The sequence below is a fragment of the Mchenga conophoros genome, linkage group LG3 (genome assembly GCF_057382185.1).
Source record: "Mchenga conophoros isolate Kocher_MC1m ecotype Shallow Benthic linkage group LG3, M_conophoros_male_GT1.1, whole genome shotgun sequence".
NCBI classification, from domain to species: domain Eukaryota; kingdom Metazoa; phylum Chordata; class Actinopteri; order Cichliformes; family Cichlidae; genus Mchenga; species Mchenga conophoros.
Genome location: NC_140528.1, coordinates 3,793,437 through 3,814,392, shown reverse-complemented (window position 1 = coordinate 3,814,392; position 20,956 = coordinate 3,793,437). Strand labels below are relative to the sequence as shown.

Genomic DNA, 20,956 nt, shown 5'->3' with positions numbered 1-20,956 from the left:
ACCAAGTTTCACCGCACTCCGACTAAAACTCACTGAAATAGTTCCAAAAGAAGACCACAAAAACACACAGCGGCGCAAATGTGCTAAGACAGATTTCCTCCTTTTTGCCAGTACCTGATAGCATCGTGATTATCAGCAGCTACCACGGCTGCATCAGAGCCACATCCATCAACAACTGCCATTATAGAGACTGAAAATGTGACGTCAGTCCAGGGTAAAAGCGCAAAGGATTCTGGGAACGAGTGGCAAGCGGTACTAGTGCAAGCAGGCTTTCACATGAAAACAGTCACACAGCGATAAAAAGACACACAAAGAATGGCAAGAAGCTGTTGTGTTATTAAGTGCAATAGTCGCATGACAGCCACAGGAAGCCGACGGGTAAAGAGATCGGTTTTTATCGGATTGCGTCGTGGAAGAGAAATTGTTTAAGCCATGTTTCCGAAGTAACAAAGAGCTGACAGATGGCCTGGTTTACATCTGTAATGCCAAAAAAATCCACCAGAAGGCGCTGTGAATGTAAACGGTTGGCTCTTCTTATACCTCTCCCAAACAGGAAGTCAGAAACAAAAAAAAAACATCCAACATATTTTCAGTGTTTTTGATTAAACTAAGATAGGAAGATATAATTTTTGATATATGATAGTGTTAGAGGACTTACTAAACAGATGTATGTCACTTGACAGCATTAAGAAAGTGAAATTAAATATTTAATTTTTTTTTTTAAAAAGTGGTCAGCCGAACAGTTGATTTGTCCCTTCATGGTGCTAATGCTAACATAACCTAAATGTTATTAATGTTGATTATTTGCTATAAAATCATTGTTTATCCATTGCTGTTGATAAATCAAATTAAGTGTTAATTTGATTAACATGATGCAGCTCTCCAAGACCACAGAATAAATGCTACACCCTAAGACCCCAATGACCAAAACCACAAGCAGATGTGCTTGATTTGCACTGTTTTTTTCTCTTTTTTTAAAAAAACAAAAATGATTTTGCACAGTAGAATTCAATCAGAAGTGGCCTGAATGTGAGTATTTTGTGCTGTATCACATTTTTCACATTTGCAGATGAAAAAACTATGTATTTTGTTGTTTGATATTATACTGTCCTTTGATGGAATGAAAACAGCAATGTTCACTGGCATGCTGCTAGAAATAAACTGTATCCAATGCCCTGGATAGATTTTGTTATTCATTTAATTTTAATTCGGCACTTTATTTAATTTTTTTCAACTGTATTATCTAATGTACTTGTATTTGCATGACACTCAACCGTTTGGTACAGATCAATATTTTAAAAACTACAGGGTCTATTGAAAAAAATGATTGTGGTTATTACTCACCCAACTCAATAAGGAATGGAAAAAAGAAAATTACATTGCTTTTTTTCTTGGTGAGGACTTCAAAGGGCTAAGAAACCTGGACTTGATCACAACGTTTTAGCTAATTATAGGCCTATTTCCAAGCTGCCTTTAGTTTCCAAGGTTTTAGAGAAAATTGTTTTTAGTCAACTGAAAGATGACTAGATGATAACGGCATCCTTGAGGTTTTTCAGTCAGGTTTTAAAACCCTTACTAGCAATGAATCTGCATTATTAAGGGTTTTTAATGACATCCTTCTGGCATGTGATTCTGGTAACCATGTTGTTCTTGTCTTGCTTGATCTAACTGCTGCTTTTGACACCGAAGACCGCAATACTCTAATTCCTCAATTAAGTGATGTGATGGGTATTGGTGGCCAGTGTTGGGGAGTAACGGAATACATGTACCGCCGTTACGTATTTAAAATACAAAATATGAGTAACTGTATTCCGTTACAGTTACAGTTCGGGTTGTTGCGTGGTTGAGAGGAGGCGGCAAAACACCTAGCAGGCTAGTCGGAAGAACACACACCCACGCTGGTATCGATAATCCACGGTGGTTCTTTAATACGCCTTCTTCAACAACCATATAAAAGCCCGGTTGAACGGCTGTGGCTCAACAACATAACGCCCAGCGTTCATACAACCCAAGCGTTGCAAATAAAACAAAAAAAAAGGTCTGGAGAAGAAAACATAAATCCGTCCCTCGTTAAGCACAAGCGTGAAGGCATGTGTCCTCATAATCCCAGAGCGAGAGAGAGAGAGACCAGTGGCACACACTGATGACACCCTTAACCCTCGACTTGGGTGTCTTAAAGGGACACCACACCATAGTGGCTGTTACATTACCGTTTAAAAAGGTGGTATTCAGAATACAGTTACTTTGTTGAAATAAATGGATTACACGGCGGTACTTTCCTGTTTCATCTTGTCGCGGGTCAGGGCTGTTTGGGTTTTGTTTGACAGCTACGTTCTGTTGTTCCAGGCGGCAGCGTTACGGTTGCCATGGTTACAGGGTGACGCTCTCTCTCTCTGCGCGTTTCCTGGGTGAGAGAGCGCATTTTTGTTGTTGCTGTTGTGGTTGTTGTGCTAAGCTAACAGGCAGAATGCTACATGTATAGCTCTAAAGCATGTAGCCTGATGGGCAGTGTAGTTCGTGCTGCAGGGAGAATGGACCGTCATACCCGTTATGTGTCTGTGAGCGCGAGGAGGGAGAAAAAGGAAAAGTACGAGTTGTCATCGAGCAGAAATGGGAGCTGGAAGCATGTAAATATAATAATAACCACTGCAGCCAAGAAGAGTGCCTGACGAGCCCAGCTGTAAGTAAGCTATTAACACTCGACTGCACACCGTGTTCGTGTTTTCCTCCGAAACAATAAGTTCTGTTGGAGCAGCCTTTCAACGCCTCTCTCTGTCTCTCGCTAGCAAAGTTGACCCAGACAACAAAGTAAAGCTAGTTTTCAGCTATGAGCCCGACACGAACCCGACGTATTAGTCAGAGGTCCTTTACTACAGTTCGGAGCCGCGGACCTTCAGTAATAGTAATAAATCACAGCAATAGTACATTCATGTGTTAGGAGGTGGTGGGTAGGTGTATTGTTGTTGTTTGGGTTTTGTTTTCCTTTTTGGCATAGGTAGGCGAGGCAGGGCTTGATGGCATTCCGGCACACCTGCGGCACATCGGACGTCATCAGTGAGCGCTTTTATGGAGCCGAGTCACGGACGTCTGGTGTCGGAGTATTGCTGCTGTCACAAGTGGTAACGTGTTAGTGCAAGCTGAATCTGCTGATTCCACGCTGTGGAGCTGCATGTTTTAAGGATCCACTTTTTGCCTGCTTCTCTTTTGTTTTAGCCTGTTCCGCTGCTTGCTCGCCTGCCTCGTTTTTGGTGTTGGCTACTGTGGATCCGCGACGGAGAGCTACGTTCCATCAGGCTGTGATCACTGCTGCAGCTGTAGTTTGTGTTTCAAGTAAGCTCTCCAACTCTCCCCGTCCACTTTTGTTTAACTTTCGGCTATCAACGGTACTCCGTAAACTCTGTTTTATTCCTCGTTGTCAGGTAGCTCCGGTGCGTCATCTGCATACCTCGGCTTCGTCTCATCTCTTCGGTGTTACTCTCCTGGCACATTTTTATCTGTCACTGTATATAGCCCCCTTCCTTGTAAATATTCCCTATTCTGGTATATAAACTTGCATCACAACTATCCTGTGCCCGTGTGTGTTTCTGCCACTTAATCCATCCGTGTAAGATTACCTAACATCATGTAGTTGTAAACAGCATGATAATATGTTAAGTAATCCAAAGTATTCAGAATACGTTACTCTCATCGAGTAACGTAATGGAATACGTTACAGAATACATTTTGGGGCATGTATTCTGTAATCTGTAATGGAATACATTTTAAAACTAACCTTCCCAAAACTGTTGGTGGCACTGCACTCAATTGGTTAGGTTTATTTGTCAGAACTTTCTCTGTCAGCCTTCTCGGTTCCAAATCATCTTCTGCTCCTCTGTCATGCGGCGTCCCACAGGGTTCAATTTTAGGGCCACTGCTCGTTTTACTGTATTTATTGCCTCTGGGTTCCATCTTTAGAAGGCATGGGATCGCATTTCATTGTTATGCCGATGACTGCCAAATTCATTTGCCACTGAAGCAGAAGGGTGGCATCTCCATAAAACCTCTCATGACATGCCTAGATGACATTAAAGCTTGGTTGGCTATAAACTTTTTAAATTTTAATGAAAAGAAAACAGAAGTGTTGCTGTTTGGACCCACTGGTCCCTGTGAGTCCTCCTCTGTAGATTTGGGACCCCTGGAAGTTTATTTTAAACCTGTTGTTACTGATCTTGGTTTTAAGTCGGACATGATTTGAAATTGGAGAACCAAATCAGAGCAGTGGTGAAGTCCAGTTGTCATCATTTAAGGCGACTGGCAAATCTTTTCTTTCACAGCAGCACCTTGAAACAGTGATCCATGCTTTTATTTCTTCCCACCTGGACTGTAACGCACTTTATGTGGGGGTCAGTCAGTCATTGCTCTCACGTCTGCAGCTGGTTCAAAATGCTGCTGCACGACTCCTAACAGGAACTTGTAAAAGAGAGCATATAACCCCTGTGCTGGCCTCCCTGCACTGGCTGCCTGTGTCTTTTAGAGTTCATTTTAAAATTTGTGCCGTTTGTCTTTAAATGCTTTCACAGTCTTGCCCCACTGTAGCTCTCTGAGCTTCTTCATCTCCACACACTGTGTCAGTCCCAGGTCAGCTGACCAGCTGCTCCTGGAGGTACCGAGATCCAGGCGGAATTTATTTTTTCTTTCTTTTATTTGGCTTTTATTTATACCTTATGTAATTTTATTGGGGGGGTTGGATTTCACAAGGAAGTCAAACAAAATGCAGTAATTTGCAAAACATGCTGCTAAACACAGCAGTACTACAAATTATTCCACCTGCTGAAAAGTGGATCTAATGTGGGCGGACTCACACTTAGCAAATGGTAAATGGCCTGCATTTGTATAGTGCTTTTCTAGTCCATAGGACCCCAAAGCGCTTTACACTACATTCAGTCATCCACCCATTCACACACAGGCGATAGCAAGCTACATTGTAGCCACAGCTGCCCTGGGGCGCACTGACAGAGGCGAGGCTGCCGGACACAGGCGCCACCAGGCCCTCTGACCACCACCAGTAGGCAAACACAGGGTTAGTATCTTGCCCAAGGATATTTGGCGTGCAGCCTGGGATCGAACCACCGACCTTCTGATTAGTGGCTGACCTGCTCTGCCACCTGAGCTACAGCCACCCCACCCCAAATAAACCTGTGATGTGAGAATGTAATCAAACTGTTGATCAGAGGCAAAGTAATTTAAAGTTTATGATGCTATCATCTAATGTTAGCTGACATGATGTTAGCTTGTAAACTTATGTTGTTGTCTGGGTCTCATGTCTGATCTGATGATAATAACTGTGACAACACAGAGATTAAATAAAGGACGTTGGTGGGACTTCTTATGTTAGAACTACAACTTCAGTTAAGGAGTGAGACGTAAGGTGACAAGGAGAATGAAGAGAATGAGAAAGAAGTAACTGGGAAGAGAAAATGAAAACAAAAATTTGAAATGATCAAATTTGTGTTAACAGATGATGGTGATTTTAAAAATTCAAGTAATTTAAAGGTTTTATCCTATTTGTTGTTGTTTTTTTTCATATTCTTCTATTTGCAAGAGGTTATTAATAAAACAGGTTCTCTTTCTGGTTTCTCTTTTTGGACGCACTCTCTACAGCTTATCACATCCAAAATGGCGGAAGTCAGGTACAAAACCTCGACAGAAACAATCAGCAAGAATTTTAGCATCAGTCCAAAATAAAACTGTCCAACTACAGAGTTTTAAAATCCAACTAAACTATGAACAGAGATCTTTTACAAATAGGCTATTGATGAGATGACAGTGGTAACAAAAACGTACACATCCGCGCACACAGACAAAATGGCGGGAGAGCGTTTAACGGTCGACCTCATGAGTCCGTTACCGTGAACTATGGAGCGGCAGATTTGTGCTGGAACTGAGCTGCACACAGCTGATGTTAGCCAGGAAACATTACACACTGCTAACGTTACCTTCACACGGAGACGATCAGCGTCAGGCACAAACACCAAGTTCAGAAAAGAGGAACTTTGAGCAGGAAGGAAAGAGTCAGAGCGGCGTTTGAGGACACGTTTACAACCACGAACATCAGAATCTGTCTGTGCTGCATTCAAGTGCAAGTTGGAAACTCACTAATCTCTGTCATGTTGTCCAAAGATGATTTATTTCTGCTGGTTTTCTTGTTTGAAACACAAACATGTGTCAGCACTTTGTTGTTCTTCACCCTGCAGCATTTGAATATTTCAGGAGTAAACTGATCATAAATTCATGAAGTCATGAATGAAAGTGCAGACTGAGAGTGGATCACATGATGTTTGAGGTGTGTCATGTGACATGTTCAGTATTGTCACACATGTCTAGATTGTCCCTGATATCATAACTGCTCAAACACTGATGATTATATTTGAAGAATTATTCCTGATGGCAGCAAAGTTTGAATGGAGCTCTCTGTCTGTGCTGATTTGTCGCCCTCTGGAGGTCAAAGCACAAACTGCATGATGTCACTGTAACCACCACGGTGACAGGAAGTGTTTTTAAATGATGAAATATGTCAGTGATGCTGATAGTGTGTTCATCACAGACGTTCAGGCTGACATGAATCAAAGTTAATGTCATTATGGACCAAGGACAGTACTCTGGGTCTCCTGCAGAACAACTCGAGCTGTGATACCTGAATGAAGAGCCTCTGCTGCTTTAAAGAAGGAGGCTCGAGGCAGAGGTGAGGTGCAGACCAACCAGCTTTTATTCAGCAACTTTAACAGAAGGATCAGAAAAATAAAACTATACAGCACAGTGATGCTGACTGAAGCCACAGCATTAAACTAAACAAGCATCTGATCATCTTTAACAACATCTAATAAATAATGACAACTATTTAATCCTGTATTTCCTACAATAAAGCCTGTTCAGATATTTGTTGCTGATGGAAATGTAAAAGGCTCCCAGGAACCAAAGGACAAAAACAGAGGCAACAGTCACAACTGCAAAGGATCCCCTAACACATAAACTGGTTCGAAGATATTTTCTAGCTCTGCAGAGGAGCTTGATTGCACGGACAGTAAAAAGTGGATTCAATAACAGCAGCGAGCGCTGAGTGATATAACGGTGCTGCGAGCAGCAGTGCAAAGGCTCACACAGAGACAGCAGCTACACTGTGTGTGGATGTGATCCACAGTCACAGCTGTGGGTTTCAGTCAGTGTGTCTCTAACTTCATGGTCACATTTTAAAGCTTATTGGAGCCAGAAGATGTTCAAGTAAAAGATTTATTGCTGTACTCGTCTACCAGGATAACAGGAGGTTCATAAAGCTGTGTAATACTTCAGCTTTACATCATGGAGTAGTAGTTGTGTCCCTTTGTGTTTATTAGTGTGTTCACACGTCTACTTTAACTTCACTCTGTAATGAAAGGATTCAAATCACTGATAAATACATACATGCTGACTCTGAGTCTCAGTGAAGGAGGAAAGGATGGATGAAGGCAGCCTAGTGTGGGTCATGTGTGTCCAGCAGTCATCCAGGGCCTGGATCCATCTGTAACAGGAAGACAAAGTCCAGCCTGTAATCATCCTATCAGGCACAGCGTTTCCATCCAGCATCCTGACGACGCTAACAACCCGTCAAACGTCTCCTCTGGTCCACAGAAGTCACACTTCCTGTGTCATGTTTACCTTTTTAAGTGTGCTATTCAAGCCTGTGTGACCAACTCTGACTCTCCAGATTCCATCCTGGTCTCTGCTGCAGCTTCTTCTACACGACTGTTTTCTGTATAATAATATCTGCCTTTCCCGTCTCTGTCCCAGTGTGCCTGCCACTCGTCCTTCATCTTTACCTTCATTATACTCTTCACCTCACTTTCACTGTATTTTATAGTCAAACCTGCACGACTTCTTCTTGCTGCACCTTTTTAAACTCATCGTCCTGTTCATTGCATCAACACCGATATTCACAGGGAGCCATAAGAAATCCACTTCTATCCCTCTGTGTTTGATTCTATACAGTAAATGAAGTATATCAAAAACAATATGTTGCCTAGAGTCTGAAGACATATCACCTGTGCTCACTAGCACGCTGCTAGAGTCCCAGCAAACCACATACCTGCATATTAGTGCGTCCTCCACCCAGTTCAAGCCAGTAACATGACTACCAGCTCCCAGTATAAACTGCCACATCATCTGTAATTCTTTTACTCATCACCAAACTTATTTGTGGGAGAACAAATGCAGCAGCCGTTCTTTTATCTGACAGTGTTGACGCATCAGTAAATATCCTCACATGACCTGAGGACTTTCCCACTATATGAACCTGCTTTTAGTCGCCCCTCCTCCCTCGCCACAAGCTTCCTTTACAACATAACTTATAAAAAACAACTTTATTGACAATCAGCAATAACAATTACAGACAGTCTAGAAGAAGAATCACATGATCAAGGAGCAGAAGTTTATGGTTTTAATAGCTTTTACATTTTGGGAAAGTTTTAAAAACATTGTTTGGTTTTCTTTCTAAAGCGTTGAAAGGACGGCTTTGCATCAGAACAGTAAGATCAGCAAATGAATCCATTAAAGTTCTTTTGCCTTGTTTGCAAAAGAAGCCAAACAACATTTGTGTTACAAAGAGAGACTTCAGAACAGATCAAAGATCACAAACATCAGGCACTGATGGAAACAGCCAAACACAGAAACAGAGGCACCAGCAGGTGAAGGAGGCCTGTTGTAGAAATGACTCTGAGTGCTCAGGTAGAAACGCATGAAGAACCAGTGCGTCTAATATTTGGAGACCAATCTGTGTTTGAGCGTCCTGGATGAAACACAGATCATGTTGCAGAGCGAGGACGTCGTCTTTCCTCCCGAGTGTGTAACTACAGGACGTGTGCAGAAGGTTTAATCGTCCTCCTGACAGTTACTGATGAACGAGTCCTTCAGGGAGGCTCCAGGATCACTGTGGCTTTTACCAGCTGCTGCTAAACTGAGAGGTGTTGCTGCTTCATGTGTGAAGATGTTTGCATGGCTTTAACAGTGCAGACGTTCCTCATGTGCACACATTTCATATGTTTTATTGTGATGTTTAGTAACATCTGCTTCCCTCCTTCAGGCAGACGATAAAGTGAGCTCAGCCTTAAACATGTGGAGAGAACGTTTGACCGACAGTCCTGGGACGACTGCAGAACAATGGTTTGTTTTTAATGATAAAGTTTCATAATGGAAATAAATGCTGAGCCTGTTTCATGATGTTGGCCCTGCAGCATCAGGCAGGATTAATACTGTAACAAACGTGTGTCACAGTTATAATGACTTTAAATGAAGACTTGGGTTGGATGGAGATGTCAGCTGGATTTGTGCTGACTGTCACTTTAAATGTTTTCAGTTCAGCTTCTAAATCTACTTTTGTATAATGTTTGCTGAGTTTTGCACTTCATGACACTTTTAAGAAGAGCCAATAAATCCTGACTTTACACAAAAATAAAGGTTTGATGTGTTTAGTGTGACAGTGGAGGAGAGCGCACATAATAAGAGTCATTAACAGAATGGTGACAATTATAATCTGTCTCATTTTAGGAGCAGCTCACAGGCACAACAGACTACAGAGCAATCAAAGCACCAGTTAAACGTCCATGTGACCGGCTTACAGCCAATGAACAATCAGTCCCCACTGTCCCCACCAACATCACTGTACTGGAAAGACTGTGCTGCCATGGTCAGAGATGAACTGGTGCTAAAATGTAAGGCAGCTGATGTGTGTGGCCTTAGCAGCACAAATGCATCACGGCTGCAACGCTGCAGTGTGTTTAAACATTTGAACATTTCTGTGGCTTCAAACCAGCAGCTGCTCTGTACTCAGTCGTGTTTGTGTGTCTGTCAAAGTGATTGTTGTCTTTAAAAAGCCTTTTGTGTTTGAGTTTTGTGAGCAGTGCCGAGCTTCTCTGTAGTCTAAGCTGAGTCGATATATTTGATTCCATGTTTGGTGTGATTTTCAAAGTCAGCAGCAGCAAACGCTGAACAAGCAAAGTTTGGGCCCATCAGAGACAGCAGTGGATCTGCTGACCTGTAGGTGTTGGAGGTGTTTGTGTGCAGCTGTGGGTCAGTCAGCTTTATTTCACTTATCCATGACAGAGCGCTGTTAGCTGTGAGTTAGCATCCACTGAGCTGTTTCATCTACTCTGTCACTGCCAGCAAGCAGAGCCCAGGGTTGGCTTCATAAGCTGGATGTGGCCTTGCTCAAGGGCACTTTAGCAGCACGTTCCCAGCAGTAACAGAGGGATTCAAACTGGTGACCCTGGAGTAGGAATCACCCAGAAAAGTCACCTTATGCCAGAAGTTTTAGTGAGACGGGAACAACATTACAGCTCTGATGTCATTGACCTGTGCAGTGAGGACATATTGAACTGTGAGGACACAGCTTATAGGTTCAACACTGACCCTGGGTCAGCATGTGCAGGTGACATGGTGTTGGTGTCACCACTACAGACAGCTCAGGTTCAACTGGCTCTTCTTTGATTTGCTTCTATAGCACAAAGGTTGACACCAGTCTGGTCCAGTTAGCATCTGAATCCATAAACGTGTGAGCTCGTCCCACCAGAGGACGTCAGCATCATGGGGATAATGTCTACAGCAGGAAAACACAGGGACAGTTGGGTTTGCTGCACATCTGGAACACACAGTTAGCTCAGATATGTTCATGTCGCTAACACCAATATAGCGACTGAGTGCTCTATAGCAGCTAATGCTAACAACTGTAACACTGCTGTTTGTCATGGTTTTCAGACCAAATGATAACAAAACGTTGGGAAAAGTGAAATATTGGAACATGAAATCATAAATTATTACATTTAAACAACAATAATACAGCTAAATTTCCCCTGTTGGCTCATAAGCTGCTCACCTGGATGCTACATCAGTGCAGTCCTCTCTGAACATTAGATAATCAACACACACACACTTATTGTTGAGAGGCTGACTTCACTAAACTCACAGAAACTCTTAAGAAGCTCCTCAAATGATGACTTTGGAGTTTTGTGTCACTGTCAGTGTATAAAAGCTAGAAAAGGAAGAAAAGCAGGAGAAATGATCAAAGTGCTGCTGTGTGCAGGAAGAACTACAACATGTTAGTGAGAAACACAAACAGGGTGTGAAACACACTCCAGAGGAAACGCTGTGTGCAGGCTGTCTGTGACTTCCTGTGTCTCTGCCACAGACTGGGACAGACACCAGTGAAACCAGTCACTGTGGTCATGTGCTTGTAGCCAGCAGCCTGTGATGTGAGGCTGCTTGAGTCAGTCGTCTGCTTCCACCATGTAAACCTTGGTGTCTCCTACATGCACAGATGTTTCCTGCAGACTGTGCTGCTCCAGCTGTCACACAGATGTTGAATCAGCAACATCTGCTGTCACGTCCTCCCTGGTCCCACAGATAACAGGCTGCATACAAGAGGCTCACCTCTGCTACCTGCTGCTCCACTCCCCATCGCTGTTTTGGCCACGCCTCCCGTTGGTCAGCAGGTAAAGGTGAAGCCTGGGACATGGAAGCCTTTACAGCAGAGCTTCATGGGCCTGACAGCAGCAGGCTGAGGAGAGAAAGGTGACAGAGTTCGCTGTTACAAACAGTTTCTCAGCTTTGATCTAAAAGAGCTTCTTTCCTGTTAAAGCAGCTGAGAGTGAGCACATGTTCTCCCCCTGAGGTTCTCATGACAGAGGAAGAACTCACAGCTGAGGAGGACCAGGATCTCCATCCACTCACAGTCCCTGCAAACAAAACCACCATTTGAACTTTAACATTTGCTACGTGTGCACACAGTAAGTGATGGAGGATGAACTGGTCCTGTCTCTGTTGGTGGGCTCGTATACTGGCAGGAAGGAAGCTTCTCTGGGATTTCTCAGGCTTTTCCCCGCAGCACGCCGTGTGATAAATACTCACAAATACTCACAAACGTGTCGTTTCATGCGTCGGTCAAACACTCGACGCCCAGCTGGAAACACTTCAGGGAAGTTCATCTGCCCGAGATTCAGAAAAGTCACAGAAAATGTCAAATTGTTGTGATATAGATGTTTATCAAATCAAATCACTTTTGTTGTCACATCACATGTGCAGGTACACTGGTACAGCACATGTGGGTGAAATTCTTGTGTGCGAGCTGCACAAGCAACAGAGGTGTGCAGGACGATAGGATATGACCATGGTCACAGCGCAGCCCCAGTGATGTTAAACACAGAGGGTTCAAACCTGTCGTTGCTTCATCAGTGTGGACGTTTAAAGATGGATGTAACCATTTAATTATGGTTACATAATTAATTATGTAATTAATTATGCAATGGGAGACAATGGGAAACAATGGGAGGTCGGACCTCCACGCGCTCTCCGGACAAAGACGCCGTAAAAAATGTAATAAAGAACACCAAAAAAAAGTTTCTGTAGAGTTAACGGCTCTGCGTTTCCAACAGAGGGAGGGAAATCTGGGACGATGTTTATTTTAAAAACCCTTATACATCAGGTTCTTGTTCTCTGCAGCTTTCAGCAGAATTTCCTCACCAATGTGGTAGTAGTGCAATCTCAAGATGATGGGCCGAGGAAGATGACTTTGTTTGGGACGCTGGCGATTCGCTCTATGTGCTCGATCGATGAGTGGCTTCTCCTCGAGAGATAGCGCCTCCGCCAACAGGTGTGAACCAACTCAGTCATCTTGGGTCCCTCTGTGCCTTCTGGTATTCCTGCAGTTCTTAAATTATTCCTCCTGGAGTGCCTCAAGAGCTCCACATCTCTCATCTAACTTCTTTACCTCCGCAGACAAACGCTCCACAGTGGCCTGGAGAGTGGCGATGGTGTCAGAGTGGTTCGAGGCACAGTCCTGCAGTTCAGTCAAAGTGTTATCATGCCTGGCCACGTCGCTTTTTATGTCCGAAATTGAGGGCTGGATGCTCTGGTTCAAGGATGATATCTCGCCTCCTATGGTGGTAGAAATCTCTAATATGCAAGTGTCCAGTGCTAGTTAGTTAGTTCTAGTTCTAGTGGTTAGTGGGACTTTATTTGATGATTCTAGTGTGTGTTACATTGTTGTCATATTGTTGAGTCGCAGAGCTGCACAGTGTTACAGTTTCTGTAGAGTCTGGTATAAGGAACTCAGATCCCTCTGTGAATAATGTTCACTGAAACTGATCTGTAGTTAATGAACTAGTCAGGATTTACACTAGAGAATGTTTCTGCCATTACATGGCCTGTATTTGTAGAGCGCTTTACTCGTCCCTAAGGACCCCAAAGTGCTTTTTTGCCCAAGGACACAACGACCGAGACTGTCCGAGCCGGGGCTCGAACCGGCAACTTTCCGATTACAAGACGAGCTGCCGACTCTTGAGCCACGATCGGCCCACATATTGTTGTCTTTTGTTGCAGACACCAAGTGTTGAGATCCTGTCTCAACCTCCTACATTCTTCCAGCAGGTTACACATTATTTTTTGTATTTGGAATCAAATATATGTGTCAGTTGGGCCTAGTGCAGGGGTCAGCAACCTTTAACACCCAAAGAGCCTTTTGGACCCGGTTTCCACGCAAAGGGTCAGGGTTCGGGAAAACACTGGGAGCCGCAAATACTTTGTGACATCTAAAATGAAGATAACACTGTGTATATTGTTTTTACCTTTATGCTTTGTGTGAACAACTACAGTGTGTTGCTTATGAAATCCATGAAGTGCTACAGAGAAAATTACATTTGATTTATGTAATGAACACATTTTGAGCTCTTAAAGAAATATAACAAAGGAAAGCTGAACTACAATGATCCATGTAGCAAACACAAACTGTTATATCGCCTTTGGGCTTTTGGAGCCTTGACCTGACTTTTAAAAAAAGCGCGTTCATGCAAACATCGTCGGGTCTGCCGTGATATGTTTACAACGGGACTTCTGCTCCAGAACCTCTGCGCACAGCGTCTGCAGGTAAGGTAACTTTATTTATACCCAAAGGCAAGGTAAATTTGCTTTACAGACAAATGACAGCATTTGACATCCCTTTAAAAACACACATACCTAGTAAATATATAAAGCTCACTGTGACACATACTTTAATATTTCGAATCAAAAACAGTTCTTATTTAATTCAGTGACAGCAACGGGGACAAAGCTGTTTTTATAACGCTTTGTCCTGCATCTCGGAAATAGAAACCTCCGTCCTGAGGGAAGAAGCTGAAATTCACCCCTTAGAGGATGGGAACCATTTTTAAGGATTGATAAAGCCATCCTCTGTACCTGCTCAGAGTACAGGGAGGCTAAACAAGACTGTGGCTCACCTATCAGACGACTGGACCATCTCACTATCTGATTCAGAGAGTTTTTCTCTGTGACAGAGGTCTGACCGAACCATGCCACCAAACAAAAGGATAAAACAGACTCAATAAAAGAACGATAAAACAAAGTTAACATTTTTTGGTCAATGTGGAAATGAACAAGTTTCCTAAGGCAATAAAGGTGCTGGTGACCCTTTTTACAAACTGATTTGCAATTTTGATCAAAGTTCAGTTTTTCATTGATTATGGTCCCAAGATATTTATATGATTGTACTTGCTCTATTTTCTGACCTTTAATTAAAGTGACTCCGTGCCCATTTTGTTGTTTCCTAAAATCAACAACCATGTCTTTTGTTTTAGATATGTTCAGCTGGAGATAAGACTCCTCCCACCACTGAACAAAGTCATCAATGACTGGGCCGTGGTCAGTTTCACCCTCTTTCAGTAAGCTGACAATAACAGAGTCATCTGCATATTTAATAATGACCCTGTTTTCATGTCTGCCCTGACACATGTTTGTATAGAGAGTGAATAATAAGGGCGATAGGACGCAGCCTTGAGGAGAACCTGTGGAGGAGAACACTGGGTCAGACAGAACCCCATTTATTCTCACTCTTTGTGACCTGTCAGTTAGAAAATCTAAAATCCAGCCCACCAGGTTTTTCCTGATTTCAAACTGTTCTAAAAGTCTTTTAATTAAAATATGGGGCTGTGTTGTATTAAAAGCCGAAGAAAAATCAATGAAAAGAAGTCTTGCAAAAGTCCCTTTACTCTCTACATGTTTAAGAATCAGATTTAGTAAAGTCAAAAGTGCGTCCTCCACTCCTCTGTTGGGCCTGTATGCAAACTGCATTGGATCCAGCTGACCTTCAGTCTCTTCATAATCACATTTCTGAGGATTTTTTCAAAGACTTTCATGACAACTGAAGTGAGGCAACAGGCCTGAAGTCGTTTAGATTTAGGGACAGGAACCACGACTGCTTCTTTGCAAAGAGAGGGCACATGTTGTGTTTGCAAGGATTTGTTAAAAATAACCTGAAATATAGGCCTGAGTTCATCAGCACAAGATTTAATTAGGCGGCCACTAATATTATCAGGACCTGGCTCTTGTTCACATTGACTGTATGAAAGGCCTTTTTAACATCGCTGAGTTCAATGATAAAGTGCTGAGTATCTCTCAGTTTCTGTTTCAGTTCCCAAATATCCTCGCTGAAATCAGAAGAACTAAAACGAGCATAAAACATGTTTAAAGCATTTGAAAATCTCTGTCTGAATTAAAACATCTAAAATGACCTGACTGCTGCTCTGGGGGTTTTGAAACCCTGCTATGGTTTTCATACAAGTCCAGGCAGACCCAAAAGTTTTTGCAGCAAATTTGCTTTCAAGAAGGTTTTTGTCTGTTTTGCTTTCAACATCTCGATTTTCATTTCCTTGGTAGCTGTCTGAAAATCGGTAACAGCCCCTCTTTAAAGGCCTGTCTCTTTTTCCTTAAACAGGATTTGACACTTTTAGTGACCCATGGCTTATTGTTAGCGTAAATTTTAACGTGCTTACGGGGTATAATCATGTCTTTACAAAATACTGCACAGGAGCTAGTAACATCCACCAAAGCGTCGAGATCATCTCCACAAGACTGAAGACGGGGCTGTACGAAGTCACTTTATCTCTACAGGACTGTAAGCTGTCGTCTGTGAGGCGTGAGCGTGTTTGTTTGAACACAGTTCACGGTGGAGAACAGCTGCTGACATAATGTGGATCCCAAGATCCATAACTGGCCTACCTGGGGCTGAAAGTCTCCATAAATGCAGGCGTTTCGGCGGCTACACCGGCTTCCACGAGTGTGACGCTTATTTTGAGAAAATAATAGAATATAAATGTATTTTTATATTTCAATATCACAATAATCTTCCAATGTAGAACTACAAGTTAAAAAAGAAGTAACATAAATCAAATCCACTTCAGCTAAATACTTCTCATTTATTTCCATCTTACATGCTGTGACTGCAGCCATTCCCACATCTCTGTGAATGGGACTCATGGACATGGATCAGTGGTTGTTGATCAATGGTCCTGAGAATCTGCATAATTAAGATGAAGGAACGGAGCTCCCAGCCCATCGTTCCTGCAGCTGCTTTCAGTCTTTATGCAAATGTCCTGTTTGTAAGACTGAAACCTGCAGCTGAGACTGAAGACGTCACCTGATGATGACGACACGTTTCTCCCACAAAACGCTGCGTCCAGATGAACAGAAGCAACAGACTCACTTTCCTGGATGATTGAGATGCATCAAGACTTCATTGTGTGTTACTTCTCATTCAGCACAGACACATTATTCCTGTTAGGTCATGTCAGCTGTCACTCAGTACAAGCACAACTGTGAACAACACAAACTTCTCTTCAATGTGTCACAGAAACACTAAGTGTGAGAGCCTGTATGACACACAGGACAGACTGTAAGCTCTGCTGGCTGCACAGCACTTTGTAGCAGTTTTCCAACATGTCCTCCACCCGTGATGTCAGTGGTGGGACCCCAGTCACAGCACTCAGCACCACCTCCTTTAAATGGATTTTATAGCAGTTCCTCCCGTTACTCGGTGCAACGCTTCTTAAATGTGTTTTTGCAGGATAAAACACAGCAGGTGGTGTAGAGAGGACGTCAGCTGACGGAGCAGAGGGAGGCAGACTGTGGATAAATGACAGAGTGAGAGGAGAGCAACCATGACAGAAGCACAGGTGTGGCAGATAGAAGTGGCTTTATAGACACTTATTGTCAGTCCTCGTGCATGCTGTGGAAATAAGTGTCTGTGTCATGAGGTGACATGTGAGCTTATCTTTGGTCAATAAAGCTGAACGACCAGTTTTCACTTTGCTTGTTACGCTTGTTTAGTGACGTCTGGGTTTCTGTGGAGCCCGAATTTTGATGAGTTCTGGTGAAATCATCTGAGATCATCTGAGCATCGGTGAAGAGTCAGCAGAGAAAGTGTGGGACAGAAGTTTGCTTTGGACACATGGACTGAAATCAAAAAGTAACAAACAGGATTTCCAATGGACAGTATGGAGAAGTGAAAGTACACAAAGGCTGTGCTGGAACACGTGTGTTACACTTTTTGACAGCTGAGAACAAAACACAATATTTTGCATCATCTCTGCAGTGTCTCTTCTTTCCTCTGCTGTTGTGCTTTTAGCTCCAAACTGTTTCAAATGGTTTGTCAGCAAGCTGACCTCTGACCTCTGCAGTACTAACTCCTGACCCGTACAAAGAGCGGGCGTTTCTGACCTTTGACCTGCAGCTGTATGTCTCTCAGTCTCAGTTCTTCTCTCCGTCACTGATGGAGCAGGTGTAGTTGCTGCTGACAGTCAGTCGTTTGTTTTCTCAGAGTGAGGCTGAAGTCTGAACTGTTCAGAGCATCAGGTCTCATCAACGTGCGCTGCTGTAACGCCGCTTTGTCCTCTGAGATCACCAGGTATGAAACCTGAGTGCTGACAGAGCAGCATGTTCCCCCTCATTCACCTCCACCACCACAGCCAAGGCATGCTGGGAAACTGAGGACACACAGACGGAGAACTGAAGTGTCTGCTGTGTGTTCATCTCAGAGTCCTCACAGGTGACACATTAGCTCCAGAACACCAAGCCAGGTGTTTGAAGCCTGACAGGGATTCTTCCCATCCAGAGGGAGGATTTAGCTGCACAACAATGAACATTAGTGTGTAGTTTAGAAACACAGACTGTGCCTGCACTGCATCTAGTGAAGAAAAGTGTTACTGCCAGAGAACGAGGCTCCTTTAAAGCAGCTGATATTAAGGTTGAAAAATCAACAATAAGCTGATGTAATCAACGTTTCACAAAATGGTCAGCAGCTAAAATCTGGAGCCGTTCTTTGCTGGTAATTAACAGTTTGTTCTTGTTAGCTAATTATGTCATTAAAGGTAGCAGCAGAAGCCTTGTGTTGAAAGCCCATTCACTCACACATTCACACAGTATGTGTGTGTCTGTGTTACACTGTGGACATCCCTTCTGTTGGAGCGCCATCTTGTGGCAGGTTTAAGAAATGTTCTTCTTGTAAATCCAAACTGATGCACCTCCATAGCAGACTGTGGAGGCTTTCAGTGACATGAAGACTTGATTTATGCTGTCATATTCTCCTGTTACACAAAGCACAGCACGCTGAACATGGATGAACTGAAACTCCCAGCATCTGACTGAGGAAAAGCACAAATCATTCTCACACTGACTCCTGCTTGATTTTAGATTTGCTTTCAAATCCTCACACTTTCATATGAAGCACTAAATGGGCTCCAGACTGTTTATCTCAGCTTCCTGTCAAACACACTGCTGCTCACACCGAGGCTCAGTTTACTCCTCCAGCCTGGCTTAACCTGCTGTCTGTTAAAAACAGTCCCACACTCCTCTGTTTAATCCTTCTGATCAGACTCTTTGATTTTGTATTGTTTTTACCTGAAGTTGTGTTTTTGACATGGTTCTGTCTGTGAAATAAAGCTCACACACACACTGCTACAGTCCTTCATACACTTAGAAACGAAGCTGCTCCTTTCCTCAGTGCTGACACATAAAGAAGAGTTGCTTTTATATCCAACACGTCTCTGTTCCAGAAAACAGCTTCAGCAGCCTCTGAGTCTGAACTTGGAGTTGGTTATAAGCCACAGGCCTGTGTGCACAGCAATGAGGAAATATAATGCAGTAAGTGAAACATGGATGTGTGGAACAGATTATCCCAAAGGTTGATTCTGTTCATCTGGACGTTCTCAGTGAAACATTTGGTCTCTCGGTCAGGTGACTCCTTTAGTCTCAGCTGACTGCAGCTTTCCAAACCTTTGTCACTGGATCACTCACTTCATCTCCAACGTGTCCCTGACACAGACAGCTGGAGCCGTTACAGCAAAATCATTGATCATCGTTTTTAGAACATTAGCTGGTGTTGGTGGGCAGGCTAGCAGTGCTAATTGTTAGCACTAGTTCTGCTGCTCTCCCTTTGTCTCTGTTATTGTTGGTCTTTAGTGAACAATAGAAAGTGTCTTCATGAGACTGTTGCCTAATGTTCAAATGTAGATAACACCACCTGCACCAACCTGTTACACAGCACAACCCTCTGGTGTAGCTTTGGCTGGAGCACATATTGGCAGCTCCAGTGACATCACCACTCCATGGTGACATCATCTCTACAGACTGTGGCTGTTACATATCCTCACCTGGTAATAATAAGACTGTCCTCAGCTGCACACAGCTCCAAGATGAACAAACTGAAGTAAATACAAATTAGAGTTACCATAGATTGAAATCTTGTAATCAGAGCTAATTCTTAGTGAAACTCTCACAACATCATATCATGATCCTGGGTTAGTGTCTCGGTCTCAGATCACAACATCAGCACAGGCTTGGCTTGGGTGAGATATTGAGTGGTTCTTGTCCATGACAGCTGCAGGTACAGTGCCATCAGCCATGCTGCACCACATGTCTGCCCAGGAACATTAGTGTGGCTGAGTCTCATGTAAACATTGTGCTAAAGTGGTGGGAAAGTGGCTGCAAGCTGGCTGCACTGTGTCCAATACTCTCAGTATGATATCCACAAACCTCTGAGTGTCACAGAGTGGGCCTGTGCTCAGCTCACTGTGCCCCATTCAATTCTACTTGCATAGTTTTACAAGTAAAATTAAAAGTTGCTCAATGATAAGTTATTGTAGTAACAACTAAGTCCATGGTCATTATTTGTTAATAGTAGCTTAAAGCTTCTGCACCAATCATGGAGCAGCAGGTTTAGAGCATGTGGATCTACAAAAGTAAGTCCCAGTAAGATGGGCTGAGCCTTACATACTAGAAGAAACATGTCATTCCCAGCAGATGAAGCGCCCTTTAAAGCAGGATCTCACTTTAAACCTAAAGAACTTGCTATGAGCATGCAGTGCATTCATGGTTATTATTCATAGGATTGTGGGGAGCTAATAAAGTGCAACTATCACATTACATTTTATTATTAAATTGTTGTTAACAATCCCTTCACTTCTGCTTATCTAATTCATGGTTGCAGGATGGCTGACAGCTTCCATTAGGCAGGAGGTAATGTCCATTCTGGCCACAGTGCAACCCACAATGTGTAACTGACACTATTATATTGCATTATGTCACATTGTTACATCTTTTTAATAAATGATGACAGTCAGCTGAATTTGCTGCCCCCTTGGTGGAGGACATCAGGATCAGCAGCTGCTGCTCCATCACAAACACCACAGAAGAAGAACAACACTGGATCAGATTATCTGGACGTGTTTGACAGGGACAGTGTTCATGTTCATGGACATCAGGACAAAAACAGACGATGGAAACCTGCCAGATTTGAGCTAAACTGCTCGTTTCCATGTGTAGTCCCTGGGAGGTCACATGACCAACAAAGACACACAAGCTGTGTCCCAAAACGTCGGCTGCATCCTCCGGAGGCCGCATTTGAAGGCCGATGACGTCACAGCCAGGCGACGAAGGCTGTCCCGATTCCTCGACTCCTTCAAATGCGTCCTTCATTCCCCCGAGTTTGAAGGATGGGTCGGGTGTGTCCTTCGTGGCCCACCATATCCCAGAATTCATAGCGCGGCCCAGCCAAATTTCAGCTGCCAACAATGGCGGCCGCTACTAAGTTTTAAAATTTAACGAGGGAGTACTACTTACTTACAATGAA

The 20,956-nt window shown here is 43.2% G+C and overlaps 2 protein-coding genes across 2 annotated transcripts in view; both read right to left on the bottom strand.

Moving 5' to 3' along the window:
* Positions 1-6,567, bottom strand: part of LOC146577022 (protein NLRC3-like) — a 50,409-nt gene extending 43,842 nt beyond the window's left edge. The window contains exon 1 of the mRNA XM_085268209.1: positions 5,976-6,567. The gene's annotated coding sequence lies outside the window, so the exon portion shown is untranslated. The remainder of the gene's footprint in view (positions 1-5,975) is intronic.
* The window catches only part of LOC146577017 (protein NLRC3-like), a 543,118-nt gene that overhangs the window by 377,294 nt on the left and 144,868 nt on the right, over positions 1-20,956 (bottom strand). The gene's annotated exons all lie outside the window — the stretch shown is intronic.